The sequence below is a fragment of the Neltuma alba genome, unplaced genomic scaffold (assembly GCF_004799145.2).
Source record: "Neltuma alba isolate B1F8T4 unplaced genomic scaffold, ASM479914v2 tig00012103_pilon, whole genome shotgun sequence".
In the NCBI taxonomy this organism is placed as follows: Eukaryota; Viridiplantae; Streptophyta; class Magnoliopsida; order Fabales; family Fabaceae; genus Neltuma; species Neltuma alba.
In genome coordinates, this window is record NW_021636657.1 from 266,068 (window position 1) to 283,349 (window position 17,282).

General features: G+C 33.3%; 1 pseudogene; it reads left to right on the top strand.

Annotated features, from left to right (window-relative positions):
• The first annotated feature begins 3,493 nt into the window (after positions 1 to 3,493).
• On the top strand, positions 3,494 to 13,046 carry LOC114722694 (phosphomannomutase/phosphoglucomutase-like; annotated as a pseudogene).
• Positions 13,047 to 17,282: the final 4,236 nt, after the last annotated feature.

A 17,282-nucleotide genomic window follows, 5' to 3' on the forward strand; every position in this document is an offset into this window, starting at 1 on the left:
TTTGCCTTTTTTAAAAAAATGCAGAAAAATCCTTTGAAAAAGCGATTCCTAATTAGACCTGACAATGATCAAATTTGACACAAACAATAGCTAAAACGTTTCACACATCTTTGTGAAAGATAATATATAAAAGCATAATAATTTGTGTTAAATTTTAGAAATCCCAAAAAAAAATCATTGTTAATTTTAAAATTCTAGATTAGGAATTACTACAAAAATGTGTTATAATTATTTTTTTAGTGTAGTTTTTTTTTTTTACTAGTATAGTAACCAATATTGATTTGAAATTTTAAAATTCAACGATCATTTTTTTTAGATTTTTCCTAAATTATAAGTCCATAAAACAAACAACATAAAAGTCTATATAAAGTAGATTAAGCCCACAACCTTTCACTTGAAAGCTTTCATGCTACTAGGTTAGAAAACTATTGAAATTAGTTTTCTTAAATGGAATTATTGAGATTATTCTTAATTAATGCGGCAAATTTGATTCACTTAAGTAAATGGGTTATTTTTACATGCGTTCAAGGAAGCTTTTTTCTTTTTTTAAATGCTAGGCACAGGTATCCTCTTATTGAAAGCACTGTTGACACTAAATCTGAGTCAACTCTTCTAACAAAAATTCAAATCTTAATTTCGTTGAGCTATAAAGGACTAACTTTTTTTTTACTAGATCCAATTTTGTTAGTTGTTAAAAGAAGATTTTTTTTTTGGTTGCCCAAAATTCTTCCACCCGTATGATAAGAAACTAATCTCTTAAGATACTATCAAGTGCCGTGATGGGAACTCCTCCAATAATATTTTCTTTGTATACACTGTCCCAAAGATTAAACTTGAAACATGATGTTTAAAATACTAAGTTCTTCTACTTAGATCAGTACTTGTTGATAAAGAAGAATTTTTTTGGTAGCATCGACCTAAAAGAACATGAGCAACTTTTAACATGCGACAGACCATCAGATGGTCCTGCTAATTTCTGAACTTGACCCAATACTTGCTAAATATGATCCAATTCATCCGAATTAAATGAAGCCATTGGGCCACTCCCCTTCTGCTCCAAACAAACAGTGTGACGTTTTGGGTCTCTCATAGGTGAATGACTAATGCCCTAACGATCAAATTTCAAATATATTGGTCCCCAGAGTGTCCACAACAACTTGTTCCTAAAAATATATATAAATAAATAAATTCAATGAAAATCAGTTCGTACAAATTTTTAGTAAAAATAAATTGTAAATATCAATTTAAATAATTGCAAAGATTAAGGTTCATCGAATACTTAAAAGAAAATTTTTTCAAGTGCTTTGAATACTTTTAAAAAATTTTATGGTTCTAATTTTCTTGCCATCATGTGATGATCACAGTTAAATTATTTTTAAGGTTTAAAATAAATATCTACCTACTTAACTTATAAAACGTAAAAAATTATTTTAATTTCACATGTTAAAAATTAAACCTAAAGGTAATTTAAAAAAAGAAAGAATATTTGGACCTAAGCATGTGTTCTCTTCATCAGGACCAAAGCAAGCATCTGGGATCAAAGAGTGCCTATAGGAATGAATAATTTTTTATTGTTAGACAGAGTGGAAAAATTGAAAAATTCAACCTAATTTTTTGTATAATGAAGAACTTATTTCTTAGTGTTTAAAATATTTCAATACAAAAATAAAAGTTAGTATTTCAAATTTGTTTTATAAAAAAAAAACCTCAGTCCAATGACGTAATCTTTAATGTTTAATAAAATATTTTGACAAATTTTTCCAGTGCATCAAAAAAATATTTTGACAACAAAACGTAATGAGTTTTAATTTATAATTATTAAAAATCTATACTAAATAACACCGAAATTACGCACAAAATCTCTCAATCCTCAAATCAAATTCCATACATTATAATAATAAAATTAGAGCCACAGAAAATGTGGCTAATAATCTGCCAGAATCTACGTCTTTATCAATAATTAAATAATCTGGTAAAAAATAATTAACTAATTAAATAAAATGAATATAAATAGCGTGAAAAGGAATTATTCCCCCAGCCACAACAGCAGAGGTTCTTGCCTGCTTTCCGGTGAGAAGGGAAGGAATATGTCTTGGGTTTCCGTGACATTACATAATAGCTATCCAATGATCGTTGGCAAAATGATCGATCGGAGGGCTAGTTTTGAAAAGGAGCATCTCTCTGCCTCTGTTGGCCGCAGCACAGAATCGCCACCCATGATTTGAGCATGTGGATTCCTCGTTCACGTTAGATTCAATCTCCACCATCCACTTCTTATGCACCGTATTTCGCCACCTTACCCGCACATTTGATGAAGTCTATGTCAAAGGGGTATACAACGCAACAAAGTTATATTGACTTTGACTTTTAACGCTCTAAAAAACAGGTAGATATTAATTTCAAGTCTAAAATAATTTGAAGATATTCTGAATTATTTTTCATAAGGTATTTGGCTATAGGTATGCGACATCATAAGTTTCTTTGTACAAAAATACATATAAAATTTTTAAAATGATATAAAAATACGTAACCATTAAGTCAATTTAAATTAATCACTTTCAAATTTTTCATTAAATATGGCTACATCATGTCCCCACAATAATTTCTTTTTTTTACCGGCAGTCCCCACAATAAATTTGAACTATTAAATTAAAATAAAATACATCATGCGACTCTGTAAATTTTAGAGAAATTTGATTTAAAAATCTCCTACATGTCAAAAGTTTTATTGATAAGGATACCTAAATTAGAGCGCCAGTCCTCTGTAGAATAACAGTGATTTATGTGTATAAAAAATTATCAGACCCTTTTTATCAATAAAATATTTAATAAGAAACTTTACTAAAATATTCTTTACTAAAAATATCAACGCTACTTCTCTGATTATTAATATAAGAACTAGTTTGAGGGTTGGATTTGTTTCTAAAGATAAGACCTTAATTCACTTTATTTACTGGTTTTTCCTAAAATATTCCTATCAATTAAAAGAAATTCTTATCAAGAAATGATTCTAACGATCTAATGTATATGATTAAAGATGATAGTTTAAGAAGATGAACACATATTTCTGACAAATAACTAATTTAACTAACTTTTTTAATATTCTCAAATTAGTTATATAACTATTGTATTAAGAACCAGAGATAGTATAAAACAAAATTTATTTAGTTGTGGACCTCACATTTTGTTTCGGCATGGCGCCCCTTGATTTGGTCCTTGACACGCAAAATGCAGTGCACATATAATTTAGTGTTGGGTGGAATTGACGAGGTGTCTATGGTCAGAAACAGTGAGATACTATTGCCTTTGCCCTCATACATCCCATTAGGGTAGACAACAAGTTTCCTGCAGCAATAATACCAAAATAAGATATTTCATGCATTTAAAATATGATTTAGGAAAAGGAATTATGAAGATAATGTAACTTTTATTAATCAACAAAAAGAGACAACAAATCTCATTAAGGGTAAGTAAGTAAATCCTTCTTTAAGGGATGGCAGGCAAATCCCAGAACTTTTTGAAACTCATGAGAAGAGGACCTATATTAATTAACCTCTTGTACTCTTTTATAAGGCACCAACATGCCTCAATCTTCTCTTCATAATTATGTTTCATATGAAATGAGTGATATTTTAATATTTTATGCTGATGAAATTTTGCGGTACGTATGCCGATTTAATTTCTTTGAAAAATTGTTAAAGATTCATAATTGCACCATTTTATAATCGCCAGATATCGCAATATCACTTAAAATTTAATTTAAAAAAAACCACATTTTGAAGATTGGCACATTACCCAAAACAAGAAAATATTAGGAGAAAGCACATTAGGGACTCAAACTCGAGCATATAATAACCAATATTCCATCAAAAACGTTAGTAGGCGATTGGCATGTTTATATTTCTATCTGGATTGTGGTAACTAAAGTAGTTTCATGGACACATCACCTTTTAATATTATTACATCCACTGATTATAAATTTGCATGTTTATGAACAGCAAGTCATCTGCCTTTCAACAGGAATGGATTTAAATTTTTCACAAACTCTGGTGGGCCTGGGAAGGCTGACATTACAGACATCTTAGACCGAGCTGCAGACATACACACAAAATTTACAAAAGAGAGTTTGATGAATACGGAGGGAAAGGCTTCAAAATCCATTAAGAAAGTTGATTACATGGCTGTGTATACATCTGATTTGGTGAAGGCAGTTCGTAAAGCGGCTGGAAATATAGGTATGAATTCCCTGAAATACCGCATGACAGTAAGTATATTTAGGAGATATAGATATTAAGTTCTTAAATGAAGTGTAGATAAGAAAAGAGACTCTTTGTCTCTAGAGACTCTTTATAGTGTTGTAGGTACTTCTCTGGTTTGCCAATTTTTTCTCCCTATATGTATTGTTCACTAACTATCGCATGATATTATCAATCCACAGAGAAGCCATTGGAGGGATTCCACATAGTTGTGGACGCAGGCAATGGAGCAGGAGGATTTTTTGCGGTAAATGGTCTTTATTAGCTCCTTGTTCTTTTTCAAATAATATTTTGAGTATTAAGGCATTTATGTCAGAAAGATCCATCAAAATGAACTTGCAAACTAAAGGAACAAAATATATACTCATTAAACCATTAACAAACATGCAGTTTTCTACGGACAAATTGATAGTGTTTAGAAGTGCCTATGACATTCACACACAATCTTTTTTGAAATCTGACGGGAGGAAGACAAGGGGTGGATGTTGGATCACAACAATCACTGCTCTTGCAAAGCACTAACTGCATTACTCCTAAGCTTCAGATTGGCAAAGTGAAATCAGACGAAACAATAGGAGGGCTAAAAACAACCACAACAAACCTTATCTTGTTAAATGAAGTTGGCTATATGGATTACATTACATCATTATGCTCTATCAAAAATCAACTCTTCATATATACCTTTCACCAAGAGATTTCTTTGGTATTTTTTCCAGTCTCCTTCTATGTCTTTTCATAAGGCTAAAAGCTATTTGCTCAACTTTCCTCACTGACTATCAGGCTTCTTTGCACATGTTTAAACCACCTTAAAGATTTCTTTCCATCTTTTTTGGTATAGATGCCATGCCAACTTTTCTTGGTAAGCAGTCATTGCAGATCTTTTCTTTTCTTGTATGATTGTACATCCATCTCAACATCCTTTTCTCCACTATCTTAATTTTTTTGATCTTGTTATCCTTTTAATGCCCAATATTCACTGCCATATAACGTTGCTAACTTTATAGCTATTAACTAAAACTTCCTTTAAGCTTAGGAGGTACATTGCAATCATAAATGGCTCTCATTGCCTTCCTCCATTATGACCACTTAGCTTGAATCTTATGCATAGCATCCACATAAATTCCTTTTATCTTATGCATAACATCCACATAAGAAATTCATACATTTCATCAATGATTAACCAGGCTAAAGTTCTTGAACCACTGGGTGCAATTACTACTGAAAGTCTATTTTTGGAGCCAGATGGTAATATCTATCTCTTGGGAATTGATTTGAGCTGTGTATTGTAGTCAAAATTTAACTCAATGTTTTGTGTTCAGGCTTGTTTCCAAATCATATCCCTAACCCAGAAGATAAGACAGCAATGAAAGCCATAACACAGGCGGTTCTTGATAATGAAGCTGATCTTGGAATTATCTTTGATACTGATGTTGACAGGTAAAGATTTTTCTTATTTATTTCATTCATGTGCTTATTATTTTTTTTAAAAACAAAATCAACATCTATCACTTTTGTCTAGATCTGCTGCTGTGGACTCCACTGGCCGTGAATTCAACCGGAATCGCTTGATTGCTTTAATGTCAGCTATTGTTCTGGAGGAAGTATAACCTTTTGCCTTAACAACAATTGTCACAGACAGTGTGACGTCTGATGGCCTCACCTCATTTATTGAGAAGGAGCTTGGTATGAACGAATTTAATTTGGGCATGATCTTTAGCCTCTGACAACCCCCTTGGTGACTTGGTGTTAGAATAACTCGGACCTATTCTTTGTTAGTTGAATTTCAAAGTAGCTTTGCCTTCAAAAAAACCACTTATGGAATGAATAATCCAAACCTGTCCTTGCTTCATTTTGAATTTCAAAGTAATTTTGCTTTTAGATGGTGTCCGTAACATGCTAACTGCACTTTCTGTTAAGGAGGGAAACATCATCGGTTCAGGAGGGGCTACAAAAATGTGATTGATGAAGCTATTCGACTGGTGAGATGAGAAGTTCTCTATGATGGCTTTTCCATGGATAATATGGATGATTTTTGTCATATGAGGCACCCCTGTCGTTGGAGCGGAATTGTTATGGAATTTGATCATGAAAGAGAGAGAAAAGAGAGATGTCGAGAAAATAAGGGTTTGAGAGTAAGAGAATAATCTGGGAAAATATGAATCTTATTGCAAGGCAAATCAGGTCCGTGTGCTGCATTTATTTATGGGCATAAATCTGAATAAATAAATCTACTAATCTTATCCAAATCTCACTAATATAAATAAATCCTGATAACAATCTAAATAAGTAATAAATTTAACCAAATCTTATCATAGTTCATAATTACATATCAAGAATACTTCACCATTGTTTGAGATTTGAACGTCATAAATTTTAATTGAATTTATTCGACAATGAATCCTAGTACGCATCCTATCTAGTTATTGCTGCTCATTGACAAGTAGATAAAGTTGAATGATGCTTCACGTGCACCTAACTGATTTATTTTATTATTATTTTATCAATTGAATAAGTCAAGTTAGTTTCCCACATTCCTGCATGTAATCCGATTCCATATCCCCCCTTTCCCACTTTCATTGTTTTAATTATTATATTCAGTTTTTTCATGGAGTGGACTCCAAGTCATTGTAGGCCTATATATAGGCTTCCATATTCATCAATAAAGTGTTGAATTGCATCTGCCTCTTTCCTCTCTCCAACAATCGTGGTATCTGAGCCTGTGAGATATATACAGAGTGCAAGAGTGAAATAGCCTTCCTGTGAGCGAGCGACCTGTGTGAGAGTGCAATACAATTCCTGTGAGTGAGAGATACCTTGAGTGAACTGAACCAGAAATCGCATTGCAGCGTACTTCCTCATCTTCACTGACTGACAGCACTAAAGCTCTGTTCTCTCATTGTACTGGGTGTCTTCCGCTGCGGCTATATATGGCGACCAATGGTATTTCTTCAGTAACCAACGGGGTTTCTACAACCTCCCAACCATTCATTCCTATATTATATGGTGATAAATATGAGTTTTGGTCTATCCGAATGAAGACCCTCTTCTGCTCTCAAGACTTATGGGATTTGGTTGAGGACGGTTTCGCAGACTCAGATACAGACTTTCAACATCTGAAGGAAAATAGAAAGCATGATGCAAAAGCTTTATTTTTCCTCCAGCAAGCTGTGCACGACAGTCTCTTTTCCAAAATCGCTTCTGCAGTGCCTTCTAAAGAGGAATGGCAGATTTTGAAGATTGAGTTTCAGGGTTCTGACAAGGTAATCTCTGTAAAACTCCAATCACTCTGTCATGAATTTGAGAATCTCAGAATGCAAAAGGTTGAGTCTATCCAAGATTACTTGTCTAGAGCTAGTTCTGTGGTTAATAAAATGAGGTCCTATGGGGGGAAAATTGCTGATGAAACAATTGTTGCAAAAATTCTATGAACTCTTACTCTTCATTTTTTGTTGTTGCTGCAATTGAGGAGGCACATGATATGTCAAAGTATTCTTTTGATGAATTAATGAGTTCCTTGCAACCTCATGAGGACAAGATGAATAAATTTCAAGAGAAAAGTAAAGAGCAGGCTTTTCAGGTGAAGGGGGATTCTGCAGGTAGAGGCAATGGTAGAGGTGGTTCTCGTGGAAGAGGTAGAGGCAGAGGCTGTGGTAATGGCAGAGGTCGCGGTCAATTGAATGAGCCAAAGCAATATGGAGCTTTTCAAAAAGGCTCTATTCAATGTCATTGGTGCAAGAAACTTGGGCACAAGGAGGCAGACTGTTGGGCAAAGCAGAGAGGTGAGAAAAAGCATGCTGACTTTGCAGAGACAGAGGGAGAGACCTTGTTTAGGGCACATTTCCCAGACACTCAATCTTCAAAAGATATATGGTTTATTGACAGCGGGTGCTCCAATCATATGACTAGCTCACATTCACTGCTTGAAGAGCTAGATGAATCACACAAATCTGATGTTTGACTTGGTGATGATAAGCAAGTTCAAGTCAGAGGTAGAGGTACGATTGCTATTCATAATGACCATGGTAAAAAGAAGTTGTTGAATGATGCTTTGCTTATGCCTAGTTTGGCTAATAATTTATTGAGTGTGGGAAAAATGATGGAAAATGGCTTTAGAGTCACATTTGATGATTTCTGTTGTGATGTTTTTGATAAAAAGTCTGGTCAAATAGTTGCAAAAGTTCCCATGACTAAAAATAGAATGTTTCCTCTTGACATCTCTTCTGTTGAAAAAAGATCTTTGGCTATTAAAGAAGTTAGTAGTTCTGATTTGTGGCATTTACGATATGGCTATTTGCATCTTAATGGGTTGCAATTGTTGAGTAAAAAGGATATGGTTTTTAGGCTGCCAAATATTGATGCTATTGATTTTTGTGAAGGCTGTGTTTTGGAAAAACAGAGTAAAAAAATCTTTTCCTGTAGGGAAGTCTTGGAGGGCTTCTCAATGTCTTGAATTGATACATGCAGATTTGTGTGGGCCAATGAATACTGAATCTTTGAATGGCAGTTGATATTTTTTGTTGTTAATTGATGATTATAGCAGAATGAGCTGGGTTTATTTCTTGAAATTAAAGTATGAAGTGTTTGAAAATTTTAAGAAATTCAAAGTTCTTGTAGAGAAGCAAAGTGATTGTTGCATAAAGGTTTTGCGTACAAATAGAGGAGGAGAATTTTGTTCTAACGAATTTGCTAGCTTTTGTGAGGAGAATGGTATTCATAGGGAACTCACTTCACCACACAAGCCAGAGCAAAATGGCATTGCTGAATGGAAGAATCAAACTATGGTTGAAATGGCTAGAAGCATGATGAAAGCCAGAGAGCTTCCAAATCAGTTTTAGGCAAAAGCAGTAGCTACAGCAGTGTATCTACTTAATCTTTCTCCCACAAAAGCAGTCCCTAACATGACACCTTATGAAGCATAGAGAGGTGTAAAGCCCTGGGTAAGCCACTTAAAAGTTTTTGGTTGTATAGCCTATGCTTTGGTAAAATCATCTCGTCAAAAACTTGATGAAAAATCTAAAAAATGCATTTTTGTTGGTTATAGCCTGCAATCCAAAGCTTATAGGCTATATAATCCAGTTAGTGGCAAGATAACTATTAGTAGGGATGTTGTTTTTAATGAAGAAGTTAGTTGGAATTGGAGTAGCAAGGTAGATGAAAAATCTGTTTCTGTTCCAACAAGTTTTGAAGCAGGGAATTCTGAACCAGATCAAACAGGTTTAGAGTTATCTACATCAGGTGGTAGTAGCTCACAAACACCACAGTCATCACCTTCTAGTGCTGACAGAATTACATCTTCACCAGCAAGTTCATTCACTAGCTCCTCAAGTGAAACTCCTCCTAGAAAGGTTCGATCTTTGATAAAGATTTATGAATCTTGTAATTATGCTCTTTTCGTTTCAGATCCTGAGTCTTATGTGGATGCTGAAAAAGAGCAAGTTTGGAAAAATGCAATGATTGAAGAGATGAATTGTATCAAGAAGAATGATACATGGGAGTTAGTTGATCTTCCAAAAGGTAAGAGAGCAATTGGGCTCAAGTAGGTGTTTCAAATCAAGTATAATGCAGATAATAGTGTGCAAAAGCATAAAGCATGCTTAGTAGCTAAAGGCTATGCTCAACAACAAGGTATTGATTTTGATTAAACCTTTTCTCCCGTGGCTCATTTTGAAACGGTGAGAACTTTTCTAGCTTTTGCTGCTCAACTTAAATGGCCTGTATTTCAATTTGATATTAAATAGGCTTTTTGAATGGTGAGTTGAAAGAGGAAGTATATGTTTCTCAACCTGAAGGTTTTGTTATTACTGGCCATGAAAGTAAAGTTTATAAGTTGAAAAAGGCTTTGTATGGGCTTAAGCAAGCCCCGCGTGTATGGTATCATAAAATTGACTCCTATTTTCATAAAAATGGATTTAAAAGGAGTGATAATGAGCCCACTCTTTATCTTAAACAGCATGGTGATTCTGATTTTTTAGTGGTTTGCCTCTATGTTGATGATATGATTTATATGGGATCTTCTGAAAAGGTGATTGCTGATTTTAAGTTAAGTGTGATGCAAAAGTTTGAAATGTCTAATCTAGGATTATTGCATTATTTTTCTGGGATAGAAGTGAAGCAATGCTCTAATGGTATTTTCATTTCTCAAAGAAAATATGCTATGTATTTGCTCAAAAGGTTTTGTATGTTGGGCTGTAAAACGGCACGTTCTCCTATGAATGTGAATGAGAAATTAAGAGCTACAGATAGTACTAAACCTACTAATGCAAGATGGTATAGAAGCATGGCAGGTGGTTTGAACTACTTATCTAATACAAGGCCTAATATTGCACATTATATGAGTGTGGTTTCCAGATTCATGCATAATCCCACAAAACATCATTTTGGTGCTGTAAAGAGAATCATTCGTTATGATGCCGGCACTATTGATTTTGGAATTTAGTACTCAAAAAAATCAAATTTCAAACTATTTGGCTTTTCTGATAGTGATTGGGCAGGTTGTATTGATGATAGAAGAAGCACTTCGAGATATCTTTTTTCCCTTGGTTCAGGTGCTATTTTATGGAGCTCGAAGAAGCAAGACACTGTGGCTTTATCCTCATCTGAGGCAAAGTATGCAGCAATAACTTCAGTAGCCTGTCAAGCTATGTGGCTTAGAAGATTATTGGTAGATTTTCTTCAACCACAACAACATGCAACAGAGATTTATTGTGACAACAAATCAGCCATTGCGATGACAAAGAATGCAGCTTTTCATGGCAGAATAAAGCACATTGATATCCGACACCACTTCATTCGTGATCTTGTAGTAGATGGCATTATTGCATTGAAGTATTGTGGAACAAAAGAGCAAGTTGCAGATATAATGACCAAGTCACTTTCGATTGGAAAAGTTGAAGATTTTAGAACGCAAATGGGTGTCTATAGCTTTGAAGCAAAGGGGAGTGTTGAATGATGCTTCACGTGCACGTAGATGATTTATTTTATTATTATTTTATCAGTTGAATAAGTCAAGTTAGTTTCCTATATTCTCGCATGTAATCCGATTCCATATCCCCTACTTTCCCACTTTCATTGTTTTAATTATTATATTCAGTTTTTTCATGGAGTGGACTCCAAGTCATTGTAGGCCTATATATAGGCTTCCATATTCATCAATAAAGTGTTGAATTGCATCTACCTCTTTCCTCTTTCCAACAGATAAAACGGAAACTGAAGCTATGCACAGAAGAAATTTATATTCTTTATATTTGTCATTCTTTATTTATTTATTTATTTATTTATTTATTTATTTATTTTACCTCCGCATGCTTTGACATGGAATCTCTTATTTCTATGTAATAAGCTAGATATCTGCCTCATGAAGCAATATTTCTGATAGAATTCAATTGGCGAGGAGTCACATCTGGCAATTGAAACCAGTGGACACGGAGCTCTCAAGGAGAATCACTGGCTTGATGATGGCGCAGACCTCATGGTAGGCTTTTATTGAAGCTATGTCATCTAGTCAATCATTGACTATTGAGTACACTCTCATTTTGGTCCTAAAACGTATTAATTTGCCTCGATTCTTATTCCATATATCCTTGGCACATTGCATTTTAAGCAAACAAGGCTGTAAAGATTAAATTGAAGAAATTGAAGAGAACTAAATTATCTGAATACTTGATGAATTATAATAGCAAATCGCATGCTACTTCAAGGAAAAAATGTCTTGTGAGGACAGAAATGACAGTTGGTCCTGTGATATGCAGGTCAAGATTTTAAACAAACTTGCCTCGGCAAGAGCTTCAGGAAAGGGTGGGGGAAGCAAGGTTTTGACTGATTTAATAGAAGGGCTCCAGGAACCAGCTTGTGCTGTGGAACTGAGACTAAAGATCAACCAAAATCATCCGGACCTTAAGGGAGGGTAAGTTGCTGTATGCAGACTCTGTTCGCGTGCACCTGTATTCTGATGTTGTGAACTCACTTAGAAGCTAGAGTTTTCATATCATTTCGGGATTATGGAGAAGCTGTGCTGAAGCACTTGGAGAACTCAATTGGCGCAGATCCAAAGCTACAAAGGGCACCTGTAAACTTTGAAGGGGTATGCCTGACCTCATTTGTAGACAGATTTTAATCTGTTGGCAGTAATTAAAATGAATTTTTGCAAAGCGTTTATGAAAAAGCATCTCAATATCGAAATGGGAAACCATGAAATACAAATCCAGCATAAAAATAGCTTACCTACTCTAATTGGTTTATGTGTTCTTGTCATGTTTTCAATATAATTTTATCTTGTCTCCCCTTATTCTGGTTATGAATTAGGTCCTAGTTTCTGGCTATGGCGGATGGCTCCTTCTCAGGCTCTCACTCCATAACCCTGTCCTTCCCCTTAACATTGAGGTAAAAGGTTCTTAAGCCTTTGCTTGAGCTGCTATGCACTGTACTGAAACATTGTAGCTAATTCGGAATTATCATCTAGGCACCAAGCAATGATGACGCTGTAAAGCTTGGATTCTCTGTGGCTGCAGCTGTAAAGGAGTTTGCAGGCTTAGACACATCTGCTCTGGACAAATTTGTAGGAGCATCATAGTTTTGGTTCTTCAATTCTTGCGAGACTTGCGAGCTTGGTGCTGAAAATGCTTTTGCTTCTTGTATACCTGCGTGGGCTGCAATTTACCCAGAAGGGGATCTTTGGTCTTCAGCTCCTCATGCAGCTTGAACTGTGAGTGAATAAAGAGGTTGAGAGAGCATTTGGAGGAAATCTTAGCTAACACTTAGGGTTGTCCAGTATATGCTCAGTAGTCTGAACCTAGTAGTTTCTGAATTGGACGATCTGATGTATTCAATTTTTAATTTTGTTGTGTATGGCCACCGTGTTGCGCTCTTTTTTGACTCCTCCTTTATTATAGTTGGGAATGTTCTTTTGGATTTGGTTAACATGAATTTAGAACATTTAAAAGTAAGTTCTTTAATAACGAGGTACTATTTCCGGTCCTAAATATAAGATCACAATCTACTTTGTCTCTCATATTTATCTAATTTTTCCCAAGGTAGTCTTTATAATAATAGTAGTTTTAGCCAATACACTTGATTAGTAAAGATATTTTAGGAAAGACAACATTTATTTATTACAAATAACTAACTTAGCTAGTTTTTTAATCTACTGAAATTAATCAACTAGCTCTTATATCAAAGACCGAAAGTAGTATTATTTAATCTTATCAATTGAGTTGTGCTCGTTTTGCTAAAAACTTGCTTTTACAGTCCCTCATTGTGTTTTGTTTTTATGCTCAATTATGGATATTTCAAGCTATTTCATTCTATAATACATTTGTTTGTTATAAGGATTAGAAGTTAAGGATTCACAAAAGAAACCACATAATTAGTGTATGTGATTTGGTTTCTGGCTAAGACGCTGACTATATTTTCTCTCTTTTATCATGCAACCGGAAACATTGTATTCGTCGTATAAAATTTGATGAATGAGCTATACTGTCCATGTGGTTTGGAAATGGTGCAGTATATCATGGATTTTATGGCCTATTATCGACTCTAGTAATCATATGTTTCTTTTTTCTCCAGGTTTTTGAAAGAATGAAGGAAATAACTTTTTCATATTTATGCCCTGGGCATAAAAGCTTTCTTATTTAAAAAAAATCACATGTTCAATAAATCGGCGATGATGCATTCATATAAATTCTTTTCGGTAACGTGATTTGAATTTATATATAAAATCTCACATTTAAAATTAAAAATTCTTTGCCTGGGTAGTGTAAAAAATTCACATCAATTTTAAAAAATTATCCTGCTTGTGTGATCCGTCCACATGTTTGGATAGAATTGAAAGAGGATAGCTAAGATTTGAAATAATTAGATTATGCCTTGAAACTCTGAAACGAATTGTGATGAGCAAAAAAAAAAAAAAAGGAGAGAGAAAAGAAATCTCTCTTTTTTAAATGCGTAAGCCCCAAATCAATCCCCACTATTTAACAAATGCCAAATCAGTCCAAGGCCGAAGTTAGCACCAGCTGCCACGCATTTCTTAGCAGTTAGTTAAACCACTAAAGCATCTTAGTAAAATAATACAAAATATAACCTCCTAATATATAGCTAATCAGAGATTTAATTTAATTTTAAATATAAAATGTAATTTATTTTATCTTAATATTTATTTATTTTACTCTCAAGTAACTGTATAGTGATTGCATAAGAAGTTACTGTTAAAAAGTACTTCAAATACATATGATTAATAAAATATTTTAGAAAAGACAGCATTTATTATTACAAATAACTAATTTAATTATTTTTTAATATTTATAATTATTTATCTAACTCTTATATTAAGAGTCGAATGTGGTAATATATAAGAAGCCTATCAAGCTTTGATTGTACAAACAATGAATTAATTATTAACTACATTTAATAGGTGTTAACACAACAGATCACTACCTCCGCTTCTTAATATAAGAGTTAGCTTGAAATTTAATTCGGTTTTAATTATAAGACCCCAATCTACTTTCTCTTTCATATTTATCTATTTTCTTCTAAAATAATCATTATAGTAGTTACACATGTTAAAAATTTCATCAAATGACAGTTCTAACTAATAAACATGATTAGTAAGGGTATTTTAAAAATGACAATACTTATTTATTATAAATAACTAACTTAACTAATTTTTTTAATCTACTCAAATTAGTCTGGTTATTATGTTAAGAACTGGAGGTAGTAGCATTTATCCATTCTTTTCATTTTTGGTTTACAATTTTGTTACAAGTTTAAGAAAATTTTGATGCTAGGCACTAGCTTTAACAGATATTAGCTATTAACTATAGTATAATAACTATTGACCATTGATCATAACATATTATATTGACTGGACAAACAATGAAGTAAACTTAATAAAACACATAAACTTGACTCTTGAGATTAAGACATGATGTATTCCGTCACTCATCAGCCATTTGTTGTCTCCCTCATTTCGCACCATCGCCCCCCGTTTTTTGTTCAGCTCCACTTCCTTAACTGGTATACAAGAAGAAAATTGAGCTGCAGGTCTAAACCATCGAAGATTAGGGGGTTAGAATTGGTTAAAATCCAACTCGCAATAAGTAAGCATTTTTAACCCACCATCAAGCCCGCAACTTGTCATGAGTTAGCTCGCAAGAGCTAACTCGCATTTTATTTTTTTATTTTTATTTTTATTAATGATTATAAATTTTATAATTATAGAATTAGCTATAATTTTAAATATAAGAGTTAGTTGACTAATTTAAGTAAATTAAGAAAAAAGTAATTAGTTTATTTGTAATAAATAAGCACTATCTTTTTTAAAATATCCTAACTAATAAAGTATATTGGCTAGCACTACTATTATTCAAAGGACTACCTTAAAAATACATAAATATAAGAAACAGAGTGGATTAGAGTCTTATATTTAAAACCAAAATAAAATTCAAATGAAGTCTTGTATTAATTAAAGACAGGAGGTAGTATTATATTTTATGTCTTATATAAAAACTAAAAAATATCTATATCATTTATTTGATGCTTTCAACCAACCAAATATGTTGAAGGAAAACAAAAATTTCGTTATATATTTTTATATTACATAAGGAAAAAATATTTAAAAAAAAAAAGTAAAGGTAATCATCATAAGGCAAGTCAATGTTGGCTAAAAGCCAACCCTCATACAAACGAAGCTTTTAACTTGTGCTGTATGGGTTCAACTCGTCACAAACAAACTCACAACCTGAATTGGTCCGCATTAAAGCCGTTGAAGACTTATAGTCTATCATAGTACTTTTTTAAAAAAGCACTACAGTTATTTAATGTTTTTAAAAAATAATAAAAATATATTACACCAGTAACACATTCTTAAAGAAGTACTACAAAAGATTTATAACTTGTTGTAGCGTTTTTTTAAAAAAGGGCTACAGCTGTTTAATGTTTTTAAAAAATAAAAATATACACCTGCAGTATATTTTAAAGAGTGCTACAAAAGACTTATAGTTTGCTGTAGCGCTTCTCAAAAACCTACTACAAATGTTTAATATTTGTTAAAAATATAAATATAAATAGGAGCTGTAGCACTTGTTCGAAAAAGAGCTACAAAACATGTGCTACTTATTTAACTTTTATAGTAGTGATTATCAGCCCCACGTACTGATAACTGAAGGGTTGCATAAGAATTTACCGTAACAATACTACTTATGTAGAAGCTTAAGGGGTCGAAGAAGCTATGACGACAAGACGACCACAATAAAAATAAAGACATCAATCCAAGTTTACGGATAAACACATATCATTAAGCCCAATTGTATTACTCATAAGCTGAGAATTAATTTCTCCTTCAGTCTCTTATTATAATAAACAGCTTTCAAAATCTTCAAATGTTAAATTTAATTAAAAGCAACAAATACGTAAAATACATATTTTTTAAATTATACATTTGTCTATAAGTGAGTACATAAGAGATCGTGAGTAAAATTTAGTGTAAATAGATAATAAGTGGCATATATTTAATAAAATAAAAGTGAAAAGATAAGTTTAAAATTTTAGATAAAAAGGTTTGTTTCTTATATTTAAGGACAACCACTATATGAAAGAGATTGTTCCTGACAAACAGGGACGGAGTGGGTATATTTTCAATGATACAAGTTCACATGTAGGTAGAAATTCTCGGTAGTACTTCCACCAACTCATTAAGGCAGGTTAGGGATGGCTAACCCAACCCACCTACAACATATCGTTTAAAACCCGCACTGCATAGGTTCAATCCATCATGAGCCAATCAACATCATGTCAGTTGACCCCCGTATTCTCACTCCATGTAGTGACAACCGAAAGGTTGCATAAGAATTTAACGTAAAAATACTACTTATGTGGAAGCTCGAGGGGTCAAAGGAGCTTTGATGACAAGACGACCACAATAGCATTAAAGACATCCTACATGGGCAGATGTTCTGAGAGGAATCTCATTGCATTTACTGCCTTATTTGAAGGTAGGAATATGAAACATACTACTTTACATACTTGCATCTAATC